Genomic DNA, 14,105 nt, shown 5'->3' on the forward strand with positions numbered 1-14,105 from the left:
TATTAAATCTGAAGAATGTATCTATTTAAGTTAGTTGCTATTTAGTTTTTTTTTGTAAGAAATTCAAGAAGTACCTTATTTGAAATGTGCTAAAATTGTTTTTTTTTTTTCAAACGAATTTCAAGAAAAAATATTTAGTTTTAATTTTTACGACATAAGTATTTGTGCATTTAATAAATAAATATGTTTAACAAAATACACACATTTTAACAAAAATTTGTTAAGAATCGTTTAAATCTAAAAGAATTGTGAGGTTTGTAGAAAATATGTTAGTTGAGTAAAGAAATTTTCACTTGTACTTCGGCCAAACGTTACACGTGTGAATATGGCACGCCCGATTTGCCTTTAATTGTGCACCAAATTTGTAATATTAGTCCAAATAGGATGGAATTTGGCACATATAACCGAAATAAGCCTAAAAACATGTGTGCGTGTTTGTGAAAATCGGTTACGATGTACAGTGTGAGATAAAAAAACTGCAACAAAGTCAAACGACATTTTTTTTTAATTTTATTGAATGAGAGTAAAATGGTCGGAAATAGCATCAAATTTTAAAATAAGTTTAGATTTGTTCGAATTGTTCACCTTTGTCACGAATTATGGCCTTCAAACGGCCAATGAAACCGTCACACGCGGCCCAAATGTTGCTCTGTAGTATTTTGGTCCATTCCGGGCGAAGCGCTTGCTTGAGGTGATCGACACTTTAGTATTTTTTAGTGCCAATCTTGCTTTCCAAAATACTCCAGACACAATAGTCCAACGGATTGGTATCCTGAGATTTTGGTGGTCATTGTGCACTGGAAATGTAGCGAGGAACCTCATTCTGTAACCATTTTGGATGGCGCCTACTGAGTGCGATGGTGTTGAGTCCTGTTGGAATGTCCAAGATCTGTGGCCAAAATGTTCGCGAGCCCAATACTTTAATACACCCTCCATAATATTTTCGTGATAATATTCGGCATTTATTCTGATGCCATCGGCTGTCATGGCGGCCCACACCATCAGCATGGCCGGCGCTTGAGTTCTGGTGGCCAACCGAAGGTGTACATTCTCAGCAGAAGGTGCACATTCTCTTTGACAAGTAAACACGATCTTTTTGTTTGTTTACAAACAGCTGGACAACGAATGTTTTCTCATCGGAGAAAACCAAATTCGGCAGTTCACAACTTTCGGAATCTCAATGGCTTTACCCCGTGCCCATTTTTCAATATTTACCGAATCGAATATTGTGATATGTTCAGCTCACGAGCAATTTTTCGGCCACTACGATGCAGGTTTCGATCAAGTCCTTTTTTAACTTTTCGACGCTGTTGTCTGTCGTCTACTTCCTTGACGCCGGGCTAAGCTACTAGTATCACGGTAACGAGCGATGGTACGAGACACAAAAGATTTATTTACATTTAAATGCTGGAGTGCTCTAACGATAGCCACTTGTGGTTTACCAGCCATATATAAAGGAATCACACTATCACGCTTGAATTCCATCACGAATAAATTTGTTTCTAGAAAATTCTCACCAAAATGTTTTGTAGGCTTGTAGAAAATAATTTTAACAGCTGTCGGAAGTGTGGCTTAGAAATGACAGCAGTCTGAAGTTGGTTGCAGTTTTTTCATCTTACCCTGTATTTGTAGCGTCTTTCACTTTGTGCCACATTTTATTCATAGTCATAAAGTTGTAATACATTTCATTGGGAGGTAACCAAAGTAGGGTGGGAAAGTCCGGTTCATCTTACATTTTTATACCCTACACCACAATGCGGTCAGCGTATTATGTCTTTGTGCATTTGTTTGTAACATAGAGAAGGAAGCGAGTAGACCCATAGTTCATTCATTCTGAGTCGATTTATGCATGTCCGTACGTATTTCCATGTATTTTTCAAACAAAGTACAGGTTGCATTAATTGTCCGATCAAGATGAAACTTTGCACAAAATATTTGTCTGGTCCAAGGACGATCCCTATTGAAATTGGAGATAATCGGTCAAAATTAAGATATAGCTCCCATATATATATTTTTTATTCGATTTGGTGTTAAAGTCGCTCACATTTGTAATACGCATTCGACAATAATGATATTTGGTTCCAAATATTTTATATAGCTCGGAAATGTCTTTGCCAAATTTGATCAAGATTGGTTCAGATTTGGATGTAGCTCCCATATATATCTTCAGCCGATTTCCGGTTAATTGTGTACTAAATGGCCAATATCAGTCCAAAAGTCCTGAATTTACGTACGTCCGACCTAACTCAGCCTAGAAGCAAGTATATCGAATTTGGAGGAAATTGGTTCAGATGTAGCTATAGCTCCCATATATATGTTTCATCCGATTTGGTGTTTAAATCCCCCACATTCGCAAAATGCATTCGACAACAATGATATTTGGTATCAGATATTTTATGTAGTTCGGAAATGCCTTTGCCACATTTTATCGAGATCGGCTAAGATTTGGATATATCTCCCATATATAACCTTAATCCGATTTCTGGTTTATTGTGCAAATAATGGCTTATATCAGACCAAATGGAGTGAATTTCGGGACGTACGTTTCCATTTTGTGGAACTCGGCACCGATATATATTTATTATAAGTTTGATTGGGCCAAAAATTATGTAACACCACGAAATATTGATTTCCCACATAGGAAAGTATATATGGATCTTCCTATCTCGCCGAGCTGAGTCGATCTAGCTATGTATGTCCATCCGTCCGTCTGTCCGTCCGTCTGTCCATGTTAATTTGTAATCACTCTACAGGTCGCAATTATGGCCCGATCTTCACGAAATTTAAAATGTAGGTGGGGTTAATGTCAGAATGGGTTCTATTTCTTTTGGAGATGATCGCATAATATTTTGGGGTTGAAATGGACCAAAATCTGAAAAATTTCCTGATTTTGCAGTTGCTCTACAGGTCACAATTATAGACCAAACGAAGCGAAAGTTAGCATGGGGCTAGAGCTTTGGGCTGGGCAGAAACCTTCCAATTTTGATGGTCATCGGGTAACATATAGTGGTTGAAATAGACCATAGCATTTGTGATAAATAAAAGTCAAATTTTCCATTAAACCGCGAATTTTTTTAATGCCGGCGAAATCACAAATAGACGAACAGGTCAATTCTGACCGTTACGTAGATGCCGATAGTAAAAATATCGGATATATAGCGAAATATATACAATGTATATATACAAAGGAAGGGGATGTTAGATAGAATGCTTATATCTCCAGAATGGCTGGAGCGATTTTGACAAATTTTGTAAATTTAGAATGCGATTTTTTCAATTTGACTTATAATATTGAAGTGTCTATTTTGTAATATTTTTGCACTTTACAACACAGGTTGGGGTTATCTATATCTATAAAAGAGGAAAATGTTTGTATGTTTGTTTGTTTGTTTGTAATTTATGGACTCGAAAACCGCTGAATAGATTTTCCTGAAAATTTCCATATATACTGCAACATCGCCTGAAAGTAACATAGGCTATATACATTTTTGAATTTCCACTTGGAACTGGAGATATAGCATCAGAATCGGAGGTACCTCCCAAAAATTTAGATTTTATATGCACATATCTATTGATTGGTTGGAGATACAGTCTCCAAATTTGGAATACGTAACGGAATTTGGAACAAAAATAAGTTTGCCAAATTATATTGTAATCGGTTCAGATTTTGATATAGCTCCCATATATATTTTCGACCGATTTCGTTCATTTGATGCCTCAAACACAATATAAATGTTCGATTCCAATGAAATTTGGAATGTGTGATGGAATTTAATCCGAAAATAAATTTGTCAAATTATATTGAAATCGGTTCAGATTTGGATATAGCTCCCATATATATTTCCGGCCGATTTCAAGCATTTGATGCACCAAACACGCTATGTATCACCAATTTCAATGAAATTTGAAACGTGTGATAGATTTTATCTAAAAAATTGATTTCCCAAATTATATTGAAATCGGTTCAGATTTGGATATAGCTCCCATATACATTTTCGGCCGATTTCATGTATTTGGTGGACCAAACACGACATGTATTTCCAATTGTAATGAAATTTAAAATAAGTAACGGAATTGGGAGCCAAAATGAATTTGTCAAATTAAATTGAAATCGGTTCAGATTTGGATATAGCTCTCCTATATATTTTCGACCGATTTCATGTACTTTATGCACCATACACGATATGTATGTTCGATTCCAAAGAAATTTGGAATATGTAACGGGATTTTGATTAGAAAATAAATTAGTCAAATTATATTAAAATCGGTTCAGATTTGATTATAGCTCCCATATATATACTCAGCCGATTTCACATAAATGATGCACCCAAAGCGAGAGATACAAAATCTAGCACCAGAAAAAAATGCCAAATTATATTGAAATTAGTTGAGGTTTGGGTATAGCTAACATATATATTTCGGGCGATTTCATACATGTTATGCACCAAACATGATATATATAACCGATACCAATGAAATTCAGAATGTGTTGCGGAATTTGGTTAAAAAAATAAATGTGACAAATTAATTGGAAATTAGTTAAGATTTGGATATAGGTCCCATATATATATTCTCGGCCGATTTCACATGTTTGACGCACCAATTTCAATGAAATATGAAAGGTGTGGCGGAATTTTTTTAAAATTATATTTAAATCGGATCAGATTGGGATATGATTTTAATAAGAACCATTGACCCACAACGCCTTGGACTAACACTAAAAAACAACACAAAAATTGATTTGAAATACGCTTATTACGGCGAAGTATGTTGCTATCTCCAATTCACTAATTCACTAAATGCCACTCAACTTCAAAAGATTGCAGTTTACTGCACGCTTGGTATTTGCTATGAAATAAATAAATCCGAAGGACAAACCCTTCGTGTATGTATGTCATGTTTCTGATTTTCTAATAGTTTTGGTTATTTACGCATTAATGTAGTGCAATAATTTTTTTTTACTTTTTAAATTTGTTTTTTTTTTTTTAACCAACATATATTCGTAAATAAAATTTTGAATGCATATAAAATCAAAAGGGGTAGCGAAGTGCACCGGGTTCAGCTAGTTTGGTATAAAAGATTCGATTCAGAATTGGATATATCTCCCCTATATTAGTTTCCTCATAAACCAAATTATAACTGCTTTAAAGCTAAAAGGTATGATCTACTTAATCTACAAATATTTGTTTTTGTTACGAGAGCTCTACTAAATAAGCATAGTGGTGTAGGTCATCAAATAGTCGGCCCCGCCCAACTTTGACAATCCCTTAATTTTCTGTGCATTTCGTAATGCATTTGTTTTTGAATTCATATTGAAGATGGTAAATTACTTCAATCCTAAATCGATTAACACATTTATGTGGAGATTATATTAAACAATTGTACTTCTATTTTCGCATGACAAAGTTTCATCTTCTAAGAAAACTCTTCTCATATCATAAAATTACTTAAGATCTGCATATACTGTTATGACTGATTTGACCTCATTATAACCTCAATCATGAGGTGATCAAAACTTACCTTGCAGCATGATTTCTAAATGATACGCATTTAAAATTCCAGCTCATTTGATTTGACTTGATGACCGAACTTAGAATTTTACGCTGATCGAGAGTATATATACTTTCCTGGGTCTGATATGAGTATTTCGAGGCGTAACAAACGGAATGATAAAGTTAATATACAAGATAGAAACAATTTAAAAAGTAGTAAGTTCGGCCGGGCCGAACTTTGAATACTCTCCACCATTTGAAACGAATTTGGAAATTTTCAAAAAATAAAATCCTTAAAGATTCTGTTAAATATAGCCGTTATATTGGGGTCTATACGACGTGGACCTACATATGCATTTTTTGTCATAAGCCATTTCCATATTCAAATTCGAAACTTGAAATAAACGGTGAATAACGTAGCTAAACTCATCAAAATATCGTATATAGGGAGGTACCGTTATATCGGAGCTGTGCGAAGACCTGGACCAGCATAAACAATTTTCTGTCACAGACTGTAGCATCCATTACGAACTTTAAATACGACATCTCAAACAATTTCGGTAGGTGTTGTACCTAAAATCGTCAAAATTCCGAATATAGGGAGATCCTGATGTATGGGTCCTATACGAAGACCTGGACCTGCATAGACAATTTTCTGTCACAGACTGTAGTTTTCATTGCGAACTCTAAATACGTAATTTGAAACAATTCTGGTAAATAATGATGCTAAAATCATCAAAATACCGAATATAGGGGGTTCCGTTATATGAAGTCTATAAGAAGACGTGGACCTGTATAGACAATTTTCTGTCATAAGCTGTAGTATCCATTACGAACTTCAAATACGACATTTCAAACAATTCCGGTTAATAATGTCGCTAGAATCATCAAAATATCGAATATAGGGAGGTACCGTTATATGGGGGTTATATGAAAACGTGGACCTACATGGCCCATTTACGAACTTAATCTGCCTACTGTAAAAATAAACATGTGTGCAAAATTTTAGCCTTTTTTCTCAATTCGTTCGAAAGATAGTGTGATTACAACCGACGGACAGACTGACGGACATCGCTAAATCGACTTAGAATTTTACGCTGATCAAGAATATATATACTTTGTTGGGTCTGACAAGAGTATTTCGTGGAGTTACAAACGAAATGGCAAAGTTAATATACCCTCCATAATAAGGTGGAGGGTATAACTAGTAAATTCTTGCAGATACTTAAATAGAGCAAGTGTTAGATTTTCACCCGAAGCCATGATTTAAGCTTTGATCTGTTTCAGCCTTAACGACTCTTGGCTTTTGTTATATAGTCGTGGACTATACGGGGTGAGATGAAAAAACTGCAACCAGCTTCAGGCTGCTGTCATTTTTTAGGCAAGTCATGTTGACTTGCCAAAGAGGTCAGCTGAAAATGTGCACCTTCGGTTGGCCACCAGAACTCAAGCGCCAGCCATTATTCCCCGGAATTGTTTCAAATTTGGTATTTTAAGTTCGTAATGGATACTACAGCCTATGACAGAAAATTGTCTGTGCAGGTCCACGTCTTCATATAGCCCCCATATAACGGTACCTCCCAATATTCGATATATTAATGATTTTAGCATCATTATTCACCGGAGTAGTTTCAAATTACGTATTTAGAGTTCGTATTGCAGGTCCAGGTCTTCGTATAGGCCCCATATATCTGTACCTACCTATATTCGGTATTTTGATTTTAGGTACAATACTCACCGAAGTTGCTTGTGATGTCGCATTTGAAGTTCGTTGTGGATGCTACAACCTGTGAATGTCTGATATTGTCTATGCAGGTCCAGGTCTTCGTATAGCTCCGATATAACGGTACCTCCCTATATATTATTATTATTTTGATGATTTTAGCTGCATTATTCACCATTCATTTCAAGTTTCGAATTTGAATATAGTAATGGCAAACAAAACCTATGTTCGGTATTTTTAAGATTTTAACAGAATTTTAATTTTTGAAAATTTCTAAATTCGTTCCAAATGGTGGAGGGTATTCAAAGTTCGGCCCGGCCGAACTTACTGCTTTTTAACTTGTTATTGATAAGTCCAAGTAAAAACCAGTAACGAAAGGTCAAAAGTCGGTCGGGTCGACAACATGATACACCACTATGCGTGTTTAGTAGAGCTCCCGTAACAAAAAAGTTTATATTGGGAATTTATGTGAAGTAGAACATACAAAATATGAACCTTATGTGCTAATCTATCCAATTGGGGCTGATATTACATATATGGTGGATAATAACCGTAACACCGGATGAAAACGTATATCGAAGGTATATAAAAATCTGAACCGATTTCGATAAACTTTGGCAGAGGTATTTAGGAGGTGTATCTGATGTCCGGTACAACATATCCTTTTTGTGGAGTGCGTATTACGCAAGTGAGGGACTTTAACACCAAATCGGATGTAACATATATATGGGAGCTATAGCTATATCTGAAGCGAATTTCACCAACATTTGAAGTACAAGCTTCATGGCTGAATTTCATCGGAAGTGCCAAAATTCACTCCATTTGGGCTGATATGAGCCATTTGGTGCACAATAAACCTGAAATATGATAAAGATATATATGGGAGCTATATTCAAATCTGAATCGATCTTGTTTACCTGTAATCTTTAGGCAGTTTCTTCTGAGGTATATCTGATATCTGGTACCAAATATTATTCTTGTGGAGTGTATATTACGCATGTGAGGGATTTAAACCCCAAATCGGATGTGTCATTCGGTCGGATGTGTCATTTGGGCTAATATTGGCCATCTGGTGCACATTTAACCCAAAATTGATTGAAGATATATGTGGGAGCTATATCTAAATTTGTACCGATTTTCTACAATATCAATAGGTTTCGTCCTTGGGCTAAACAAATATTATTTGGACAATTTCATCTCAATCGGACAATAAATGCGTCCTGCATTTTGTATACGAAAATACATTAACAGACGGACGGACTGACATGCATAAATCGACTCAAAATGTGATTCTATGAAGAACCTCAAAAGTAACTATAGGTCTATCTCTCTTCCTTCTCCATGTTACAAACAAATGCACAAAGACATTATACCCTTACCATTATGTGGTGTTGGGTATGAATACACACACACTTGCAGTTCGTACGGCGCCAATATTGTCATTTAAATAGAGGTGATTGCTTTTATTCCACTTTTATGTGGTCGGCAGTGCGCCTTTCGTCTTTTATTTCTTTGTTTGTACGCATTGTATTATTGTGGGTCGTTGTCCCATCTAATGCTTCATTTATTACCCTGTGGTTGAAGAAAAGTTCTCAGATTGAATTTTGGGGGAAAAAATAACGTATGAGTAATATTCGTATAGTATTACTCATTTGCTGAGACAAGAGAAGACGTTAGAGAATCTCTGTTAACAATCAATGTTTCACAAATTATATTGTTCGAAAAATTGATTATTCTTGATCAAATTTTACAAAATAATTCACATTTCAGGGTGCACATTTTATTATCAAAACTCATAAATGTTAGCAAAAGTAGAACTTTTTTATGAACAACATGAAGACTATATTAATTGAAATAACGCTTTCGAATTCGCAAAACAAAAAATAGTTAGATGAAAAATTCAGCTGATTATGAAAGCAAAGCAAACAAGTAAGCAAAGGCTTTTGACTGAAACGCATCTATGTGAGATACAGACATTTGACTATATTCTTCAATGAAATCAGCGTTAACGAAATAGTCAGAAGTGTGTCTTTCCTGTGTTTGTGAATTCTCCAAAAAGTCACTGGAGTGGACATTTTCGTATTTTGTCTACAAAAGTTGGCAAACTCCTTCACACATTGAATATTTTTGGATGGCCATCCAAAACTGCTTGCTATTGCAATGTCCGGTAACGCCCATTCAAATGTACGTGAGGATCGGGCGATAATTACGACCTGCTGACAATTTTGCAGTTTTTTGGTCCATTTCAACCCCTAAATATATGGCGATCATCTCCAAAAAGAGTAGGCTTCTATTCTGACCCTCATCTTATCCCCATGCAAAATTTCGTAAGAATCGGGCCATAAATGATCCGTAAATGATATCCTGATATCCTAACTACTTAGTTTTGTTAGCTGTAGAAATATTACCAAATGTTTAATTAAAAATGAAAATATGCCAAAAATATGACAAAATTGAAAAAATATGAGAAAATATTAAAAACTCAATATTTTCATCTTTAGAGAGATATTTTTATGCGATTTTTTAGATGTTTTTTCTTTCCTGCCAAGAGGCCATTCTGAATAAATGAGAACTGTCGAAATCAGTTCAGCCGTTCTCAACATATAAGAGATCTTTCAAGCATATCCTCTTTGATAGACATATATATCGCACATATTTTGCTATATATCCGATTTGTTGGATGTTAACTTTAATGTAAAGGTCAGAAGTAACGTTGTCATGGCTTTGTGATTTCGCCGGCATTTTAAAATATTCGCGGTTTAATGAAAAATTTTGAATTTTTTCAACACAAAAGATATGGTCTATTTTACCCGCTAAATATTATCCGATGACCACCCAAATTGGTAGGCTTCTTCCCCGCCTTAAACTCTAGCTACATGCGAAATTCCGCGTCGATTGGTCTATAATTGCGACCTGTATAGCTACTGCAAAATCCGACATTTTTTCAGTATTTGGTCCATTTCAACCCCTGAACATTTGGCGATCATCTCCAAAAGAAATAGGCTTCTATTCTGACCCTAACGGGCCATAATTGCGACCTGTAGCGTGATTACAAATTAACATGGACAGACGGACGGACGGACATACATAGCTAGATTGACTCAGCTCGGCGAGCTAGGAAGATCCATATATACTTATATGGGAGGTGTTACATAAATTCTGGCCCAATCAAACTTATAATACCCCCAACACATAGTGTTGTAGGGTATAATAACTTCTGGGGAGAATATCCCAGACAAAAAAAACAAGGGAACTGATGAGGATTGGTGGCTCTTTCCGAAACCTAGGTATTCCCCGTCTTACCCCCTGGTAAACATTACCATCGTTCTCCACTAATAAACAAACGTTGTTTTTATAAAAACAACAATAAAGGGATAAAGCCTGACCATTTTGCAACAACAAAATACTACGGTATCCCGAACAAACAAGCCACACCGTTCATTCAATAAAATTATCATCTCCAAAAACAATATACTTATATTATCTCTCCACCTCCATTTTAAATTTCGTGAGGATCGGGTCATAATTGCGACCTGTAGCTTGATTACAAATTAACATGGTCAGACTGACAGACGAATTGACTAAAAGGTTAAGTTATAGTACTTGGCCTGATTTATTCGGAATATTCATTTGAAATATATTCATAGAAATATACCTACATATATTTCTTTCTTTTCATGTTTCACTTAGACAGATTCGACTGTATCTGTGGTGGAATGTTTATTTCAAATATGTGCGAAAATAAACATTTTATTGTGTGGGTGTCTCTGTGGCTTTATGATAAATGACATCTTAAGAATGTAAAGGCTAGCTAACAGTGGCCACCACTTATTTCTCTATTAACACATGATCACCCATGGTATTAATTGTGGGTGGTCCACGTTTGAGAGAGGGCCGAGAAAATATAATTTTGTGTCTTCCGTCAGAACTTATCTGTACAAAATAAAAAAGCCTATTGCATATCTGCTTGGTAGGCTATTTGAATATGAGTTTAATTTCAAATTAAATACTTAGAATGGAATTTGGTGACGTCGGTAATTTATTGTGATCTACCGGCAGATTCCTAATATAGATGTTGCTGCGATGTGTCGCGCATAAATTAAGACTTTTTAACAAATCGCTTTAAAAGTAGTCGATGCTATATCCGTCATTTAATAGAAAGGGGAATAGAGAAAAGCAACAATATTTTGAATAGACTTAGTTGTTTAATTATTTTAAAATAATAGCGTAGCCTTATTGGCTTTACTGACGTATGCAGATACGAAGATAGAGAAACATTAGAATTTCGAGATGTGTGTATATTAAAACCAAATTTTTGATATGTGTTCTTGTCCGGATTTCCATCATATGGTCTTCACAGAATTAAAAGGACTATCTAGCAGTGAAAATAGATTATATGTTTTTCTCGAAACTCAAAGTGGCATACTTTCCGTCAAAATTTTATTTTAGTTTACAAATTAGTATACCAATCGAAAACTTTTAAAGTAGTTGTTAAATTGTTAAACACTTAGTTAAATTCCACAAAGTTGGTGGAAATCACGACGCTTTAATTTAATCTGCACAAATTTTGACAAATCGTGTCAAAAAAACGAGTAAAAAACATTAAGTTCGGCCGGGCTAAAAGTCTCCACCTTAGGGTAAAGGAAACATTAAAAGAAATGTGGCAAAAACCATTAAAATGCCGAATATCAGGAGGTACCGTTATATGGGGGCTATACCAAATCGTGGACCTACACATGCAATGTTTCGCCATAGGAGATAGAACCCGTTATGACCAACAAATACCAATTTTTAGACAAATCCGTGAAAAAATGTGGCAAAAATAATCAAAATACCGAATATCGGGAGGTACCTTTATATGGGGGCTATACCAAAATGTGGACCTATACATGCAATGTTTAAAAAAGTTTCTCTAAAAAACCCATACACGAGCCGAGATAATGGTGAATGATATGGGTAACAAGATGGAAGCAATGGAAGAAGTATACACTAGCAGTATGCATTGACATCGAAGGTGCGTTCAACAACGTCAGCACAGATACACTCATTCAATCCTTAGATAATTTTCAGGTCGACCGGGCCCTAACGGACTGGATAAACCATATACTAAGGAATATATGGATAAGCTGTGGGCTATATGACGTTAACATAAGGGACAAATTTGGTCAAGGTCAGGGAGGGATATTATCACCCCACCTGTGGGTTATCACCATTAACAGTCTTCTAAAGATTTTAACCAATGAAGGCTTTGAACCAGTCTGTTATGCAGACGACGTTATAATACTTCTGAGGGGAAAGAACCCTAGCATGCTGTGCAGAAGGGGCGAGTCGGCTCTGAAACTTTCATACAACTGGGCCAGACCGAGAGGTCTTAACGTTAACCCGGAAAAAGCTGAGATATGTCTATTCACTAGAAAAAGAAAACTGGGCCATATCGTTGAACCGGTCTTCCAATAAGGTCAAATATCTGGGTGTGATTTTAGATAGAAAACTTAATTGGAGGGACCACATCCAAGAAAGAGCGAACAAAGCTATAGGCTATAAATGGGGTTTCAATGCAAAGATGACATACTGGCTATTCAAAAGAGTAATTAGACCTGTTCTAACATACGCATCGGTAGTCTGGTGGACAGCTATGGATAACAAATGTAACATCAAAATACTACAGAAAGTCCAACGAATGTGCTGCTTAAGCATCTGCGGCGCAATGAGGACAACACCAACTAGGGCATTAGAGACAATTCTATTTGTTCACCCAATAGAAATTCAGATACGGTATGAAGCGGCCGTCGCGGCCTTAAGGCTCAGGGCGACGGACGAGTAGATAAACAAAGGCCACGCTATATACTATCAAACAATTTTACAGGTAACAACGTCAGAATCTATAAAATTTTGCATCGGACCGGATATCTCAAACCTTTGTAGCTGCTTCATGTGAAACATTAATCCCTACCAGAGACTCGTGGATCGACGGATTTCTACTACAAATGCCGACTGGAAACTGTTGTTATACAGACGGCCTAGTGCTTGGGGAGGGAGCGGGACTGCTACTTTTTATCGAGGATACGAACACATAAAATCTCTTTCCGTTTGACGGATCACAATACGATCCTGCAAGTGGAGGTCCGGGCGATTGCAGAGTGTCTGAACTGGCTTAATGCCAACACGAGACCGACTACCGTAAACGTCCTAACGGACTGCAAGACAGCTATAAGGGCGACAATAAACGTTGACAGTCCAGTGCCGCTAAATGCGTCACGTATAGTATTAAAGACATGGGTAAAAAACGCCCACAAATCCCTATGGAACAATGAGGGTGTAGGGAAAACCACAAAAATCTTATAGAGCGATCCCGATGAGATAAAAACGAAGAACCTTTTATTACTAGATAAAAAATAGATCAGTGAGGTAACAGGCACCTGGGCCTACAAGCTCATCTGTACAAGATAGGATGTACAGATAACAGCATATGCAGGGGCTGTGGGGAAGATGACATTGGAACATTTTCTCTGATATAAGACAGTTAAGAAATTTCATAAAGGCAACTGAATTTCAAATATAACAGACTGTAAACTGCCCGTCTTCTTCAAAAAACCCTTAGTCTAGGGCTCACAACAGGCCTATACTGGCTTAAGTATATGCCCAACAGGGCATGCGGCGAATTGCTTCGCTCCTCTTTTCAACCTAACCTACCAAAAATGGGACTATATGTACTGAATGAAGTGGAACTAAATCTCAAAATTTTTATGATAACCGAATGTTGTACAAAAACTATTTGGGTGAATTTGTACTTCAAGCTAAATCAAATAAGCGACGACTATAGGCGGAGTAAAAAAGCATATAGGTGTCTATATTATATAGGGGTCGCAATTACTGGCCGATTCTCACAA

The sequence above is a fragment of the Musca domestica genome, unplaced genomic scaffold (genome assembly GCF_030504385.1).
Source record: "Musca domestica strain aabys unplaced genomic scaffold, Musca_domestica.polishedcontigs.V.1.1 17, whole genome shotgun sequence".
In the NCBI taxonomy this organism is placed as follows: Eukaryota; Metazoa; Arthropoda; class Insecta; order Diptera; family Muscidae; genus Musca; species Musca domestica.